This window comes from Apium graveolens, chromosome 4, assembly GCF_009905375.1.
Source record: "Apium graveolens cultivar Ventura chromosome 4, ASM990537v1, whole genome shotgun sequence".
Classification (NCBI taxonomy): Eukaryota; Viridiplantae; Streptophyta; class Magnoliopsida; order Apiales; family Apiaceae; genus Apium; species Apium graveolens.
Window position 1 is genome coordinate 217,789,699 of NC_133650.1, and position 18,513 is coordinate 217,808,211.

The window sequence follows — 18,513 nt, forward strand, 5'->3', positions numbered from 1 at the left end:
CTCTCTCACGGAGGAATGCAGTGTTGTGCTGCAACAGAAGTTGCCTCCGAAGCTTAAAGATCCATGAAGCTTCACTGTTTTGTGTACTATTGGAAAAATGTCTTTTGACAGATGCTTATGTGACTTGGGAGCTAGCATCAATTTGATTCCCTTGTCAATCTTCAAGCAGTTGGACTTGCCTGATCCCAAACCGACTTATATGACCTTGTAGTTGGCTGACCGTTCTATTACATATCTGTGAGGTATTGTGAAGGATGTCTTGGTCAAGGTTGATAAACTCATCTTCCCTGCCGATTTCGTCATTCTTGATTTCGAAGAGGACAAGAAGATTCCCATAATCTTGGGGAGACCTTTCTTGGCAACTGGCTGAAGCGTAATATATGTGCAGAAGGGTGAGCTCACAATGCGAGTTCTGGATCAGGATGTTACTTTTAATGTGTTCAACGCTATGAAATTTCCTACTGATAATGAGGAGTGCTTAAAGGTGGAGTTGGTCGATTCGGTGGTTACATCAGAACTTGATCAATTGCTAAGGTCCGATGCCTTAGAAAAAGCCTTATTGGGAAATTTAGATAGTGAAGATGACGAAGGTGAAGAACAATTACAATATTTGAATGCTTCTCCCTAGAAGAGGAAGATTGATATGCCTTTTAAATCTCTTGGAATGGAGGAATTGAACAAAGCTCCTAAACACCTCAAGCCATCTATTAAGGAAACTCCCACTCTTGAGCTTAAGCCTTTACTTGAGCATTTGAGGTATGCGTTTTAGGTGATGCATCTACTTTTCCTGTTATTATTGCATCTGATCTTTCAGGTATTGATGAGAAAAAGCTCATGAGGCTTCTAAGAGAGTTTAAATCGGCAATTGGTTGGACTATAGCAGATATCAAGGGAATTAGCCCTTCTTATTGCATGTATAAAATTCTGCTAGAGGAAGGTAGCAAGCCTACGGTTGAGCAGCAAAGAAGACTTAATCTGATCATGAAGGAAGTAGTGAAGAAATAAATTCTTAAGTGGCTAGATGCAGGGATCATCTATTCTATTTCTGACAGTTCATGGGTAAGCCCAGTTCAATGTGTGCCAAAGAAAGGTGGAATTAATATGGTAGAAAATGAAAAGAATCAGCTTATTCCCCTTGCCCTTGCCCTAGGACGGGGTGGAGAGTTTGCATGGACTACAGGAAACTGAACAAGGCCACTAGGAAGGATCACTTCCCCTTGCCCTTCATTGACCAGATGCTCGATAGATTGGCTGGTCATGAGTACTACTGTCTTCTTGATGGCTATTCGGGTTACAATCAGATTTGTATCGCTCCAGAAGATCAGGAGAAAACTACCTTCACTTGTCCATTTGGTACTTTCGCCTTCAGACGAGTTTCTTTTGGTCTGTGTGGTGCACCAGCCACATTTTAGAGATGTATAATGGCCATTTTTCTGATATAATTGGCTAGAATGTTGAGGTATTCTTGGAAGACTTCTCTGTATTTGGCGATTCTTTTGATGAATGCTTGCAAAATCTTGGACACGTTCTCAAGAGGTGTGTTGAGACTAATTTGGTTCTTAATTGGGAGAAATGTCTCTTTATGGTGTGATGTGGCATAATTCTTGGGTACAAGGTTTCTAGTAAGGGTCTGAGGTGGATAAAGCCAAGGTGGGGGTCATTGAAAATCTTCCTCCTCCTATTTCTGTTAAGGGAATTCGCAGTTTTCTTGGTCATGCGGGTTTCTATAGGCGTTTCAATAAAGACTTTTCTAAGATTTCGAAGCCATTGTGCAGTTTGCTAGAGAAAAAATGTCCCTTTCAAGTTTGATGATGAGTGCCTTACAGCTTTTGAAATATTGAAGAAGAGTTTAATCACGGCACATGTCATAACTGCACCTGATTGGTCTGAACCTTTTGAGATGATGTGCGATGCAAGTGACTATGCAGTTGGATCAGTTCTTGGGAAGAGGAAGAACAACATATTTCATGTGGTCAACTACGCTAGCAAGACTCTAAATGGTGCTCAACTGAATTATACTACTACGTAGAAAGAACTTTTGGCTATTGTCTATGGTTTCGAAAAATTTCGATCTTATCTACTTGGGACTAAGGTGACAGTTTTCACTGATCACGCTGTAATTCGTTATCTCATCTCAAAGAAGGAATCGAAGCCTAGATTGATTAGATGGGTTCTTTTACTTCAAGAATTTGAATTAGAGATCAAGGACAGAAAGGGGACTGAAAATCAAGTCGTTGATCATCTCTCGCGTTTAGAAAACCCTAATGCTACTTCATTGGATAAGATATTGATAAATGAGTCTTTTCCTGATGAGCAGCTGTTTGGAGTGCAAGAAGAAGAACCGTGGTTTGTAGACATTGTGAACTACCTTGTGAGTAATATCATGCCTCCCGACTTATCTTATGCTCAAAGGAAGAAGTTTCTACATGAAGTGAAGTGGTATATGTGGGATGAGCTGTTTCTTTTTCGACAAGGAGCTGACCAAATCATCAGGAGATGTATTTCTTACAGCGAAACGGGGGGGATCTTGCGATATTTCCACTCAACGGCTTATGGAGGACATTATGGTGGAGAAAAGACAGCAGCTTGTATTCTTCAAGCAGGTTTCTTTTGGCCAACCTTGTTTAAAGATGCTGATCATTTCGTTTTGAAATATGATCGATGTCAACGTGTGGGTAATATGTCTAAGAGGGATGAGAAGCCTCTTAATGTGCTTCTCGAGGTTGAGGTATTCGATGTTTGGGGAATTGACTTCATGGGGCCATTTGTCTCATCTTGTAATAATCAGTACATCTTGTTGGCGGTTGATTATGTGTCAAAATGGGTTGAAGTTAAGGCATTGCCAACGAACGATGCAAAAGTGGTGCTTAATTTTCTTCATAAGCAGATATTCACAAGATTTGGAACTCCAAGAGTCATAATCAATGACGAGGGGTCGCATTTCTATAACCGCAAGTTCACTACTATGATGCAAAGGTATAATGTGAATCATCACATTGATACGGCTTATTATCCTCAAACGAATGGTCAAGCTGAGGTGTCTAACGGAGAGATCAAACGCATTTTAGAGAAAGTTGTGTGTCCATCAAGGAAAGATCGGTGTTTGAAGTTTGATGAAGCTGTTTGGGCATATCGAACAGCATACAAGACTCCACTAGAGATGTCATCGTATCAGTTGGTTTATAGTAAGGGGTGTCATTTGCCTGTGGAGCTCGAGCATAAGGCATAATGGGCTTTGAAGAAATTAAATCTTGACTTGGATGCAGCTGGAAAGAAGAGGATGCTTCAATTGAATAAACTCGACGAGTTTCGACTTTAAGCTTATGAGAACAATAAAATGTACAAGGAGAAAGTCAAGAGGTGGCATGACTGAGGTCTAGTGCTCAAATCATTTGTGCCGGGGCAACAAGTTCTATTGTTCAACTCTCGTCTCCGTCTTTTTCCTGGAAAGTTGAAGTCAAGATTGTCAGGGCCGTTTATTGTCAAAACTGTGTTTCCACATGGAGCGGTGGAAATTTTTGAGAATAATCTGGGCCAAGCATTTAAGGTAAATGGTCAGAAGTTGAAGCATTATTATGGTGACACGGCAAACCGTGAGGTGGTTAGTGCCATTTTATTGTCCGTTTGATCTCGAGTTCTACGTCAAGCTAATGACGTAAATCAAGCGCTTCTCGGGAGGCAACCCAAGTTTGTTGTACATTAGTAGGTAGAGGAAGCAAGAAGAAAAGAGAAAATCATAAAAAAATCAAAAAACGAAAAAAAATTCAGGACTGACTACAGAAGCCAGGCGCGCCCGCGCTGTCCTAGCACGCCGCCGCACTGAAAACACAGCGCGCTGAGGTCCCGACTCAGAAAAAAATAAAAGGCAGTTTTAAGGGGGGAAATCGGGATTTTTGCTACAAAATAAATTCCCAACCGAATTTTACTCCCCCACATCCCAAATTTCCCTCTCCAAATCAAACCCATTACTCCCATTATTCCCATAATCAAATCCCACTTCTATTCCATATATAATTCTCTTTTCACCACCTATATATACATACATCTCATACACAAACTTCTTCATCACTTCATAAATTCTCAACACAAATTCTCTCTCAAACACAACTTTTATTCTCTCTACTCAATTCCAATGGCACCCAAGAGACAAAGAACACAAGTAAGCAGCAGTACCACCGATTCTTCAAGTGTGGGTGGTGTAAGGTTGAGGTTCTCTACTCCCGAGGCTGAAGCGGAGTATACGAGGCTTTTCTCGAAGTCGATCATCAAGGAGCGAGGTTTTCTACCATCAGGGAAGGATGGTAAGCTATTGGAGATGATTCTGGAGATGGGTTGGGTTCCTTTTTACGAGGCACCCACTGCTGTGCCCATGAGTGTTGTTCACGAGTTCTATGCGAACGCGAAGGCTGAGAAGAATGGTTTCACGGTGGTTCGAGGGAGGACTGTGGAGTACAGTGCAGAGGCTATCAAGACGGTGATTGAGCAGCCCGCGAGCAAGGTCGGGCAAGACACATGGATTGATAAGACTCCAGAGGACTTTGATCTGGATCTTATTGTTGCTATGATGTGCCAGCCTGACACTCACTGGAAGAATAAGAGGGGTACGACCGAGTATTCTACGTTCCCGGCTTCTAGCATGAACAAGTTTGTACGTGCATGGAATGCGTTTATTTGTGCTAGCATCATGCCATCTTCGCATGTGTATGAGATTACTGTGGAGCGTGCACGGCTGTTATGGGGCATTCTTCAGGGCGATTATGTGGATTTGGAGATGGTGATTTATCAGGGTATCTTGAAGTTCTTGAGGGGGAGTACCACGGGGTCTATTCTGTTTGCATCCATTGTGACGAAGCTATGTGTGGCAGTGGGTGTTCATTGGCCCGCACATGAGCAGTTGCAGATCCCCAGTGCTCCTATTGACAGCACTACTTTGGCTATGATGCAAGAATGGGATGGAGGCAAGCCCGATCTGAAGGGGTTTGGTTATACTTTTGACCACCTACCTGGTGGGAGGCCAGCTGTTGGGGCTACTCAGGAGAGCAGGACTGCATGGAGATCTCAACTAGGAGATGAGGCAGGGCCATCGCAGCAGGCACATGAGAAGGAGGAAGGAGCTGATATGGGAGCTGGCATGGGCAATACGCAGTACAAGCGTCTGGATAGGAGGATGCATGCGATGCATGACATCCACAATAGGTTTGCACGTGATCTCACCCAGGCATTGGGGATAGCTTTTCGAGCCACCGGTGTTGACATCCAGTGGCCAGTTTTTGGTGAGAATTCCATGTATCCACCTCTAGACACGCCTGACACTCCACCCGTTGAGGGTGATGATTCTGATTCGCAGTAGGTATGCCTGATTCCTTATTATAACCTTCACTAAGGACAATGAATATTTTAAGTTTGGGGATAGTAGTTGAAGGAATATGTTTTGTGTGAGTCACATATAGTTTGCATTTTCATGATAGTTTAGTTCATATAGTGCATATTTTGCCATGTAGTTTTTTTTGGTAGTATTTATGATAGTTTGTTCATGTAGTTTCATGCATGTGCATAATAACATGATCCCTTAGATGATTTTTCCAGTTGATTTGTGATATTGATGCTAGTGTAGTGATATCATTTTTAGAGATGTTGAGTCGTATTAAGTTGATTTGCATGCTAGAGACACTTGTATTTCACTAAGTCTTATAGGTTGCTTAAATGCTAGATCATGATCATGGTTTGTTTGTTTGTCGAGGTTTAATCGCATGTTTATAGTTAAAATTTAGGATATTCTCTTAATAATAAAATAACATAAATTTTTAGAAATTGGAGAAAAATTGGATTTCATTGCTAGTTGTTCTGGCTAGGTGTCAAATGGCTAGTAGCCGGCTCATATTTATATGAGTAGTCTATGATTGAATGAGATGGAGTAAAACACACTTGTTCAGAAATTGAAAAAAAAAGAATAAGTGTTATGTATAATTGATCACGAGTGGTCTCTTTAGTACTCGAGTTATTAAGTTCTTAGGGGACTTTGTGCCTAGTGACCTAAGGCTTTTATAGTCTGGGATCCGCTAACCTAACGCTCGCTATATGGGTACTATTATATAAGTCTTCTGTGGACCTCACTCATTGCACGATCAAATAAACATATGTGTGTGATTTTGTTTGAATAAAAGCATGAATCCATATAAAACTCCAATATAAGCATTAAAGTGTTATAAGTTATTTTGAGTCTAGCTTTTTATTTTATTTATAACCTTGCGATTGCCTTATTGAGTAGTGAGTCATGATTATTGATCTAGTTGTGATAGTATATCTGTAAGCATTTGCACACACACACGTCTCCAGTTTGTAAGTTGATTTGTATGATTTGATTGATCTTTATGCGAGTAACTGCATTTGTTGAGATGTTGCTCGTTGATTGGTTTAGTTATTCTATTGGGATCGTTGCATTCATAATCGTTGCATTCATAATAGTTGCATTCATGCATTTTTGTTTCTTGTTCTTTGAGTCTGTTTATACTTGAGGACAGGCATCGATTCAAGTTTGGGGGTATGTTGAGTGGTATTTATGACACTGTATAATGCTCTATTAAGCTTTGAATTGATGCGTTTGTACTCAAGTTGTTAAGTGTTTTAACGTGTTTTCTAGTGTTTTTGCATTTCAGGCATTATCTAGGTAATCAGGTGAATTAGCATTGTTTTGGTGTTAATTTGGTGTCAAGGTGGTGTTGGAATAAAAGCTCGTGGAAAGCCAACTCGAAGCAGCAAAGAAAATCAGAAATCTGAAGTTTTTTCAGAGGTACGGCGCGCCTGTGCTAGTCAAGCGCGCGGCCGTGCCAGGATGTTAGAAAGGCAGCGCGCCCGCGCTGTGATAGCGTGTGGCTGCACCGGTGTGAAATTAAAGAATCCAGTATCTATTATAATTACAATTGGAGGACTTCTGGATTGCATGGGGCTGCTATATATATTCAAATAAAGGATGTTTTCAAGGGAGAGACGTACCAGAGCGCAAGGAGAGCCGTAAGAAGACCATTTTAGCACAGATTCAATGAAGTCGAAGAAGATCTTATTTTTACTTGTGAATCTTTGTTCTTAGTTGTAACTTGGATGCTAGTTTTCTTACTTGTGAACCTTACTCTTGTTTCGTACTTGGTTTTGTCATTTAAGTATAAAGACTATATTTATAATACCATGCTTTTATCGGAACTCACATTGATGATGAGTCTGATTATGGGCTAATCGTTATCGTGAGGTTCTAGCGGATTTATTTATAGATTTCTTTAGTTAATTTATTTCGATGCCTTGGTGTGTGATGATTGTATAATAACCTAATATTGGTTATGCGTATTCGTCTTATGAGCGTCACAAACTTATAAGATAGCGTGTTAATATTTAATGAAGATTCGGTGAATTTAAGGATTTAGAACTTGCTATGCTAGCATAGGTTCATGTGTTATTGTTATGCATGATTCGTAGGTAATTTTAACCATCTTACTTGCCCTGTATAATCATGATAGATAACTTGTGCTTTAAACCTTTATGTTATCAAATTCTATAGACATATAGGGTCTCAATATAATTGGTGTCTATTCAGCTTCTATCTCTTTTGTGGATGTCTGGTAGTATGGTATCCGTGCAACAAAAGTTGGCGTTTATCAGTTTCGTGTTATCTGATTAGTGTCATCACCATTGCATGCTAAGGTTAAGAACAATAATGCTATTGAATGAAGTATTTAATGAAGTTAGAATCCCATGTTTATCTCATATAATATACAACCCTTTTTACTCTCTTAGTTATAATTGTTAGTTTAATTCTTAGTTATAAACAACCTCAATTTGTTATCGTCTTAGCATTGAATAATAACCATACATTGTTGCTTAAGTGCATAAATTAATTAGTTAGCCAAGCCAGTCTCTGTGGGAACGAATCTGATTTATATCTTATACTAATTGTGAACGCTTATACTTGCGTATATTATTAGCGCGTGTTTAGCGACTAACAGACTGGAGAAAAAGATTTAAGCCCCTCATTATATGATGATGAAATTTTAGAGATGAGATGAGTGAGCTCCTGTGTGATTGTTGGCAACTCCCCCTGAATGGATGAGGGAGTTTCAAGTGATGTGCTCTCTTTATGTGTGCCAACCACATAACTTCTTTCACCCTCTTAAGAGTGCTTAAGAGGGGGTGCAGACTCTTTACATGGTGCATTCGGGAGAATGTTTGATTCAATAGTGAAACCTTGTTGAGAAGGTGCCACTAGAGTCTGTTTGTAATATCCCATAATTTTTAGAAATAGATTAATAATAGAATAATAGAATAAAAAGAATTAAAATTATATAAGGACTAGGATTTAAAATTGAATTAGAGAATTGGGCCTAAAACTTGGATCATATTTTAATATGGATAACTTGTTGGTATAAATATAGGATTTTGTATCATTATAAATATATCATATTCGTATTCCTCGTTTTTATCATTAAAATTCGTAGGGCTCTTCTTAGTAAAAATCAGCAGTCATATAAAATTTGTAGAAAATTTATCATAAATTGGAATTCGTTGATTCTGGACTTTTCGGAAAGGTCTTTTCATTCTCTATGTTAGTCGCTAAACACACGCTAATAATACATGCAAGTATACGAGTTCGCAAGTAGTATAAAATCTTTTCTAGTTTGTTCCCACAGAGACCGTATTGATTAACTAATTAATTCATGCACTTAAGCAACAATGTATGGTTATTATCCAATGCTAAGACGATGATAAATTAAGGTTATTTATAACTAAGAATTAACTAATGATTATAACTGCGAGAATAAGATTGATTTAATTAATATATATGACAAACATGGGATTCTAACTTCATTAAATACTTCATTTAATAGCCTTTTTGTTCTTAACCTTAACATGCAATGGTGATGACACTAATCAGACAACACGAAACTGATAAATGCCAACTTTTGTTGCACGAGTACCATACTACCAGACATCCACAAAAGAGATAGAAGCTAAATAGACACCAATTATATTGAGACCCTATATGTCTATAGAATTTGACAACATAACGGTTTAAGCATAAGTTATCTATCTTGATTATACAGGGCAAGTAAGATGGTTAAAATTACCTACTAATCATGCATATCGAATACATGAACCTATACTAGCATGGCAAGTTCTAAATCCTTAAATTCACTTTCGCTTCAATAAGAATTAACACACTATCTTATAAGTTCGCGACGCTCATAAGACGAATACGCACGACCAATACTAGGATATCATACAATCACAACATACTAAGGCATCAAACAATTCAACTAAAGAAATCCATAAATAAATCCGCTAGAACCCCACGGTAACGATTAGCCCATAATCGGACTCATCATCAACGTGGGCTTCGATGAAAGCATGGTATATAAAACGTAGTCTTTATAACGAATAAATAAAACCAAGTACAAAACAAGATTAAGGTTCGCAAATAAGAAAACTAGTATCTGAATACAACTTAAAACAAAGGTTTGTAAGTAAAAACAAGATCTTCTTCGTCTTCATTGAATCGTGCTAAAACGATCTTCTTACGCTTTCCTTGATATGTCTCTGGCTTGATTACTTATTAAAAATGACCTAAAGTTGTTTATATAGCAGCCCCATGCAGCATAGAAGTCTCCCAATTCAAATTAGAGTAGAATCAGAATTTTACATCCCGACACGGCGCGGCCGCGTGCTTGATCAGCGCGGGCGCGCTTGATCAGCGTGGGCGCGCTTGATCAACGTGGGCGCGCTGACATTCTGAACTTCGGCGCGGTCGCACGCTTGATCAGCGCGGGCGCGCTTGGCTTCTGCCAAAATTGACTTCTTTTTTTCTTGCAGCTTCGAGCCGGCTTTCAATGCGCTTTTATTCCAACACCACCTTGACACCAAATTAGCACCAAAATAATGCTAATGCACCTGATTACCGAGATAATGCCTGAAATGCAAAAACACTAGAAAACACGTTAAAACACTTAACAACTTGAGTACAAAGGCATCAATTCAAAGCTTATTAGAGCATTATAAAGTGTCATAAATGCCACTCAACATACCCCCAAACTTTAATCGATGCTTGTCCTCAAGCATAAACAGACTCAAAGAACAAGAAATAAAAATGTATGAATGCAACTAATATGAATGCAACGATCCCCATAGAGCAACTAAACCAATCAACGAGCAACATCTTGGTAAATGAAATTATTCGCATAAAGATCAACCAAATATCACAAATCAACCTACAAACTAGAGATGTGTGTGTGCAAACGCTTACAGATGTACAATCTCAACTAGATCGACAATCATGACTCACTACTTATCAAGACAATCGCAAGTTTATAAATAGTATAAAAGTTAAACTCAAAATAACTCATAACACTTCAATTCTTATATCAGATTTTTGTATAGATTCATGCTTTTATTCACAATAAAACAACACAAGTATGTTAATTTGATCGTGCAATTAGTGAGGTCCACAAAAGACTTATACAATAGTACCCATGTAGCGAGCGTTAGGTTAGCGGATCCCAGACTATAAAAGCCTTAGGTCACTAGGCACAAAGTCCCCTAAGAACTTAATAACTCGAGTACTAAAGAGCCCACTTGTGATCAATTATTCATACACTTATTCTTTTTTTTCCAACAATTTCTGAATGAGTGTGTTTCGTTCCATCTCATTCAACCCTAGACTACTCATAAAAATATGAGCCGGCTACTAGCCATTTGACACCTAGCCACACAACTAGCAATGAAATCCAATTTTCTCCAATTTTTAAATATCCATGCCTTTTATTACTAAGAGAATATCCTAAATTCTAAATATAAACAAGTGATTAAACCTCGACAAACAAACAAACCATGACTATGATTTAGCACTCTAGCAACCTATAAGACTTAGTGAAATACAAGTGTCTCTAGCATGCAAATCAATCCAATAAGACTCAACATTAATAAATACGACATCATTACACTAGCATCAATATCACAAGTCACTCCATGTTATAATGCAAATGCATGAAACTACATGAACAAAATATCTTAAAACTACCAAAAATAATAAAAAAAACTACATGGCAAAATATACAACTATATGAAATAAAACTATATGAATATGTAAACTATATGAGACTCACACAAACTATATTCCTTCAACTACTACCCCCAAACTTAAAATATTCACTATCCTCAGTGAAGGTACTAGTAAGGAATCAGGCATACCTATTGTGAATCAGAATCCTCACCCTCAACGGGTGGAATGTTAGGTGTGTCCGGAGGTGGATACACGGAATCCTCACCAAATACCGGCCACTGGATGTCAACACCGGTGGCTCTGAAAGTTGTCCCAAGTGCCTGGGTGAGATCGTGTGCAAACCGACTATGGATGTCGTGCATCGCATCCATCCTCCTGTGAGACGCCTATACTGCGTCGAACTCAACCCAACTTCCATCTCTGCTCCTGCTGCCTCCTGCTGCTGCTGCTGCTGCGATGAACCAGCCTCCTCCCCATACTGAGCTCTCCAAGATGCTCGGCGGGCATACTGAGAACCTCCTGTAGTAGCAACCTCCATGGGAACTCCACCTGGCAAATGATCATATAAATAACCAAGACCCTTAGGATCGGGCTTCCCTCCATACCACTCCTGCATGCTCTGCAGCGTAGAACTGTCAATAGGAGCACTGGGAAGCTGCAGCTGCTCATGTGCTGGCCAATGAACACCAACTGCCACCACGGAATAGCACCTGCAGTACCTCCCCTCAAGAATCTCATAATTCCCTGATATATCACCATCTCTCAGTCAATGTAATCACCCTACAGAATACCCCACAGCAGACGAGCACGCTCCACAGTAATCTCATGTACATGCAAAGATGGCATGATGTTAGCACAAATAAACGAGTTCCAAGCCCGTGCAAACCTGTTTATGCATGACGCAGGGAACATGGAGTAATCAGTAGTGCCCCTCTTGAACTTCCAATGAGTCTTAGGCACACAGAGAGTAGCAACAATAAGATCCAAATCAAAGCCCTACGGAGTCTTATCACTCCACGTGTCCTGACCCACCTTTCTTGTGGGCTGCTCAATCACCGCCCTGCTAGCATCAGCACTGTACTCTACAGTCCTCCCCCTCACCATCTTGAAGCCATTATTCTCCACCTTGACATTTACATAGAACTCCCACACAACACTCATGGGCACAGCAGTGGGCGCCTCACAAAAAGAAACCCAGCCCATCTCGAGAATCATCTCTAATAGCTTACCATCCTTCTCTGATGGCAGAAAACCTCGCTCCTTAGCAATAGGCTTTGAGAGAAGCCTCGCGTACTCCTCCTCAGCCTCAGGAGTAGAGAACCTGGGCCTCACACCACCCGCAGATGAAGAATCGGTGGTGCTGCTTCCAACTTGTGTTCTTTGTCTCTTGGGTGCCATCGTTAAAAAGAAAGAATAAAAGTTTAAGTGTTTAAAGAGAATTTGTGTTGAGAGTTTGTGAATTGGTGGAGAAGTTGTGTGTAAGTTTATGTATTTATAGGTGGAGAGGTGTGAATTCTATAAGGAATAGAAGTGGAAATTGATTATGGGAATCGTGGGAATAATGGAATTGATTAGGAGAGGGAATTATGGGATGTGGAAGAGTAAAAATTGGGTTGGAATTGATTTTTTGTTAAAACTCCAGATTTTCTCTTAAAATTGCTGTTTTTAAATATTTTTTCGATCAGGGACCCAACGCGGCCGCGTGCTAGGACAGCGCGGGCGCGCTCACTCTCTGGAAAATCAGCGCGGGCGCGCGCTAGGACAGCGCGGGCACGCTTGGTTACTGGAAAAACGGCGCGGCCGCGCGCTTGGTCAGCTCGGGCGCGCCCAGCTTCTGTAGTTGGCCATGATTTTTTTTCTTTTTCTGATTTTTTTGTGTTTTTCTCCTTTCTTCTTGCTTCTTCTACCTACTAACATACAACATACTTGGGTTGCCTCCCAAGAAGCGCTTCTTTTACGTCCCTAGCTCGACGTAGAATCTCAAGATCAAATGGACAATAAAACGGCACTAACCACCTCGCGGCTTGTCGTGTCACCATAGTAATGCTTCAACCTCTGACCATTTACCTTGAATGCTTGGCCCGGATCATTCTCAAAAATTTCCACCGCTCCATCTGAAAACACAGTTTTGACAATAAACGGCCCTGACCATCTTGACTTCAACTTTCCAGGAAAAAGACGGAGACGAGAGTTGAACAAAAGACCTTGTTACCCCGGTACAAATAACTTGAGCACTAAACCCCGATCATGCCACCTCTTGACTTTCTCCTTATACATCTTATTGTTCTCATATGCTTGAAGTCGAAACTCGTCGAGTTCATTCAATTGAAGCATCCTCTTCTTTCCAGCCGCATCCAAGTCCAGATTCAACATCTTCAAAGTCCAATATGCCTTATGCTCAAGCTCCATAGGCAAATGACACCCCTTATCATAGACCAACTGATACGGCGACATTCCCAATGGACACATCTATATGCCCAAACAGCTTCATCAAGCTTCAAAGACCAATCTTTCCTTGATGGACACACCACTTTCTCCAAAATGCGTTTGATCTCTCTGTTAGATACCTCAGCTTGACCATTTGTCTGAGGATGGTAAGCCATGGCAATGCGATGATTCACATACCTCTTCATCATAACAGTGAACTTGCGATTGTAAAAATACGACTCCTCATCACTGATTATGACACTTGGAGTTCCAAACCTTGTGAATATCTGCTTGTGAAGAAAATTAAGCACCACTTTTGCATCGTTCATTGGCAATGCCTGAACTTCAACCCATTTTGACACGTAATCAACCGCCAACAAGATATACTGATTGTTACAAGATGAGACAAATGGCCCCATGAAGTCAATTCCCCATACATCGAAGACCTCAACCTCGAGAAGCACATTAAGAGTCATCTCATCCCTCTTAGACATATTACCCACACGTTGACATCGATCACATTTCAAAATGAACTGATGAGCATCTTTAAAAAAGGTTGGCCAAAATAAACCTGCTTGAAGAACATGAGATGCTGTCTTTTCTCCACCATAATGTCCTCCATAAGCCGTCGAGTGACAATCTCGCAAGATCCCCCCCCTGTTTCGCTGTAAGGAATATATCTCCTGATGATTTGGTCAGCTCCTTGTCGAAAAAGAAATGGCTCATCCCATATATACCACTTCACATCATGTAAAAACTTCATCCTTTGAGCATAGGACAAGTCGGGAGGCATGATATTACTCAAAAGGTAGTTCATAATATCTGCAAACCTTGGTTCTTCTTCTTGCACTCCAAACAGCTGCTCGTCGGGAAAAGACTCATTTATTAATGTCTTATCCAATGAAGTAGTATTAGGATTTTCTAAACGCGAGAGGTGATCAGCGACTTGATTCTCAGTTCCTTTTCTGTCCTTGATCTCTAGTTCAAATTCTTGAAGCAAAAGAACCCATCTAATCAATCTAGGCTTCAAGTCCTTCTTTGAGATGAGGTATCGAATTGCAGCGTGAACAGTGAAAACTGTCACCTTAGTCCCAAGTAGATAAGATTGAAATTTCTCAAAACCATAGACAATAGCTAAAAGCTCTTTCTCCGTAGTAGTATAATTCAGTTGAGCACCATTTAGGGTCTTACCAACATAGTATACCACATGAAATATTTTTTCCTTCCTCTGCCCAATAACTGTTCCAACTGCATAGTCACTTACATCGCACATCATCTCAAAAGGCTCATTCCAATCAGGTGCAGTTATGACCGGTGTCGTGAGTAAACTCTTCTTTAATTTCTCAAAAGCTGCAAGGCACTCTTCATCAAACTTGAAAGGAACATCTTTCTCTAATAGACTGCACAAGGGCTTTGAAATTTTTGAGAAATCTTTGATGAAACGCCCGTAGAAACCTGCATGGCCAAGAAAACTGCGAATTCCCTTAACTGGAAATAGGTGGAGGAAGATTCTCAATGACCCCCACATTGGCCTTGTCCACCTCTAGACCTTTACTGAAAACCTTGTGCCCGAGAATAATACCCTGACGCGCCATAAAGTGACATTTCTCCCAATTGAGAACCGGATTGGTCTCAACGCACCTTTTGAGAACATGTCCAAGATTTTGCAAGCATTCATCAAAAGAATCTCCAAAGGATGAGAAGTCGTCCATGAACACCTCTACATTCTGGCCTATCATGTCAGAAAATATGGCCATCATACATCTCTGAAATGTGGTTGGTGTACCACACAGACCAAAAGAAACTCGTCTGAAGGCGAAAGTACCAAATAGACAAGTGAAGGTAGTTTTCTCCTGATCTTCTGGAGCGATACAAATCTGATTATAACCCGAATAGCCATCCAGAAGAAAATAGTACTCGTGACCAAACAACCTGTCGAGCATTTGATCAATGAAGGGCAAAGGGAAGTGATCCTTCTTAGTGGCTTTGTTCAGCTTCCTGTAGTCCATGTAAACTCTCCACCCGGTGACTGTCCTTGTAGGAATAAGATCATTCTTCTCATTTGCTACCATAGTAATTCCACCTTTCTTTGGCACACATTGAACCGGGCTTACCCATGAACTATCAGGTATATGGTAGATGATCCATGCGTCTAGCCACTTAAGAATTTCCTTCTTTACTACTTCATTCATAATAGGATTAAGTCTTCTTTGCGGCTCGACTGTAGGCTTGCTACCTTTCTCTAGAAGAATTTTATGCATGTAATAAGAAGGGATGATTCCCTTGATATCTGCTATAGTCCATCCAATTGCCGATTTGAACTCTCTCAGAATTTTCAAAAGTTTTTCCTCATCACTACCTGAAAGTTCAGATGCAATAATAACAGGCAGAGTAGATGCATCACCTAAAAACGCATACCTCAAATGCTTAGGTAAAGGCTTAAGCTCAAGAGTCGGAGCTTCCTCAATAGATGGCTTGAGGCGTTTAGGAGCTTTGCTCAATTCCTCCATTCCAAGAGATTCAAAAGGCATATCTATCTTTCTTTTCCAGGGAGAAGCATTCAAATATTGCAATTGTTCTTCAACTCCGTCATCTTCACTATCTGAATTCCCCAACAAGGCTTTCTCTAAGGCATCAGACCTTAGCAATTGATCAAGTTCCGATGTAACCACCGAATCGACCAACTCCACCTTTAAGCACTCCTCATTATCAGTAGGAAATTTCATAGCGTTGAACACATTAAAAGTAACATCTTGATCCTGAACTCGCATTGTGAGCTCACCCTTCTGCACATCTATTAAGGTTCAGCCAGTTGCCAAGAAAGGTCTCCCCGAGATTATGGGAATCTTCTTGTCCTCCTCGAAATCAAGAATGATGAAATTGGCAGGGAATATGAGTTTATCAACCTTGACCAAGACATCCTCCACAATACCTCGCGGATATGTAATAGAACGGTTGGCCAACTACAAGGTCATATAAGTCGGTTTGGGATCAGGCAAGTCCAATTGCTTGAAGATTGACAAGGGCTTCAAATTGATGCTAGCTCCCAAGTCATATAAGCATCTGTCAAAAGACACTTTTCCAATAGTACATGGAATAGTGAATCTTCCTGGGTCTTTAAGCTTCGGAGGCAACTTCTATTGTAGCACAGCACTACATTCCTCCGTGAGAGCGACTGTCTCTAAATCATCTAGCTTCACTTTCTGAGAGAGGATGCCTTTCATAAACTTTGCATAACTAGGCATCTGCTCAAGAGCCTCGGCGAAAGGTATATTGATATGAAGTTTCTTGAACACCTCCGGAAACTCCTCAAATTGCTTGTCTAGCTTTTTCTTCTGTAGCCGCTTGGGAAAAGGTTTTGGAGGATATATCTGTTTCTCCCCTATATTACCCTCAGGCAGAGTGTGCTCAACTGTAGTCTTCCTTGGTTCCACTTCTTTATCCTGTTGCTCTACTTCTTTCTCAGCCTCAGCTTCTTCAGTCAACTCGTGAGTTTTTTCGGGATTCATAACCTTTCCAGACCTTAAAGTGATTGCATTTACCTGTTCTTTAGCTTCCCTCTTTCCTGGAACTTCAGTGTCACTAGGTAGTGTACCAGGCTGACGAGTTAGCAAGGCATTGACAATTTGCCCAATTTGATTTTCCAAGGTCTTAATAGAAACAACTTGACTCTTTCACATAAGCTTCAACTCCTCTAATTCAGATTTTTCATTGGCTTGTTGGAGTTGTTGTCTAGGTGCATACTGTGGTTGCTGAAAACCAGGGGGTTGTACTGTTTAGCTGGGTACTGCTGATAAGGCTGTTGAACCGCATTCTGAGCACTGCTCTAACTGAAATTAGGATTATTATGGTTGTTCGGATGATAGGTGACTGGCACTGGTTGCTGTCGCTGGAAGTTACTCGCGAACTGAGCTGATTCACTAGAAATTGTGCATTGATCAGTCTCATGAGCACAAGCACAAAGTTCACAGACAATGGCGATTTAATTAACTCCATAATTAGCCAAAGTGTCCACCTTCATCGTCAAAGCCTTAAGCTGGGCAGCGATAGCAGTTGCTGCATCTAACTCTAGAATTCCTGCAAATTTCCCCTAAGTCAGTCTCTGGGAAGGATTCTGGTACTCATTAGCAGCCATCAGTTCAATAAGTTCATAAGCTTCATCGTAACTCTTAGTCCACAAGGCTCCTCCTGATGCTGCATCAAGCATGGGTCTAGAAGTAGCACCCAATCCATTGTAGATATAATTAATAATCATCCAATCAGGAATGTCATGGTGTGGGCACTTCCTTAACATCTCCTTATATCGATCCCAAGCCTCACACAGAGATTCCCCAGTTTGCTGAGCAAACTGGGTAAGAGCATTCCTGATTGCAGCAGTCTTCGCCATGGGGAAGAATTTAGTGAGAAACTTTTGCATGAGATCCTCCCAAGTGGTGATAGATCCTGCTAGTAGAGAGTGTAACCAGTACTTAGCCTTGTCCCACAGAGAGAATGGGAAAAGGCATAGCTTGATAGCGTCTTCAGTCACATCATTGAATTTGAAAGTGTCGCAGATCTCGATGAAATCCCTGATCTCGAAAGAGGGGAACCCCCAAACTGAACTGGGTTCTATATCATCTGAATCGTGCTTGACTTGATCTCAAAAGTGTTAGCCCTGATGGCCAGTCTGATGATGCTTGACTGAATATCATTAATCTTAGGATGAGAATAGTCCATCAAAGCCTTCAGATTTTCTGCTTGATCTCCCATAGCTACTACAACTGGTTCTTCGACTTTCTCTTCTCCCTTTACTTTCTTTTCTTCCTCAAAAACTTCCTTACGAACTACCACAAGTTCTTCCTCGACTTTATCTAGTGTTCTCTTACGAGTACGCGAACGCGTATGCATACACCCTCGCTAGAGTACCTGAAATAAGATAAGGAAACAGATAAGTAACAATGTCTGAGTCAATGAACTTTAACGACCACTAATGGAAAGCACATAAACTATCAATTAACACTGCAGTCCCCGGCAGCGGCGTCAAAAACTTGTTAGTCGCTAAACAC

At 40.5% G+C, this 18,513-nt stretch overlaps 1 non-coding gene across 1 annotated transcript; it reads left to right on the top strand.

Annotated features, from left to right (window-relative positions):
* The first annotated feature begins 17,733 nt into the window (after positions 1-17,733).
* On the top strand, positions 17,734-17,840 carry LOC141722921 (small nucleolar RNA R71). Its single transcript, XR_012575918.1, has one exon. It is a non-coding gene; the product is annotated as a small nucleolar RNA R71 (small nucleolar RNA).
* The last annotated feature ends 673 nt before the right edge of the window (positions 17,841-18,513 follow it).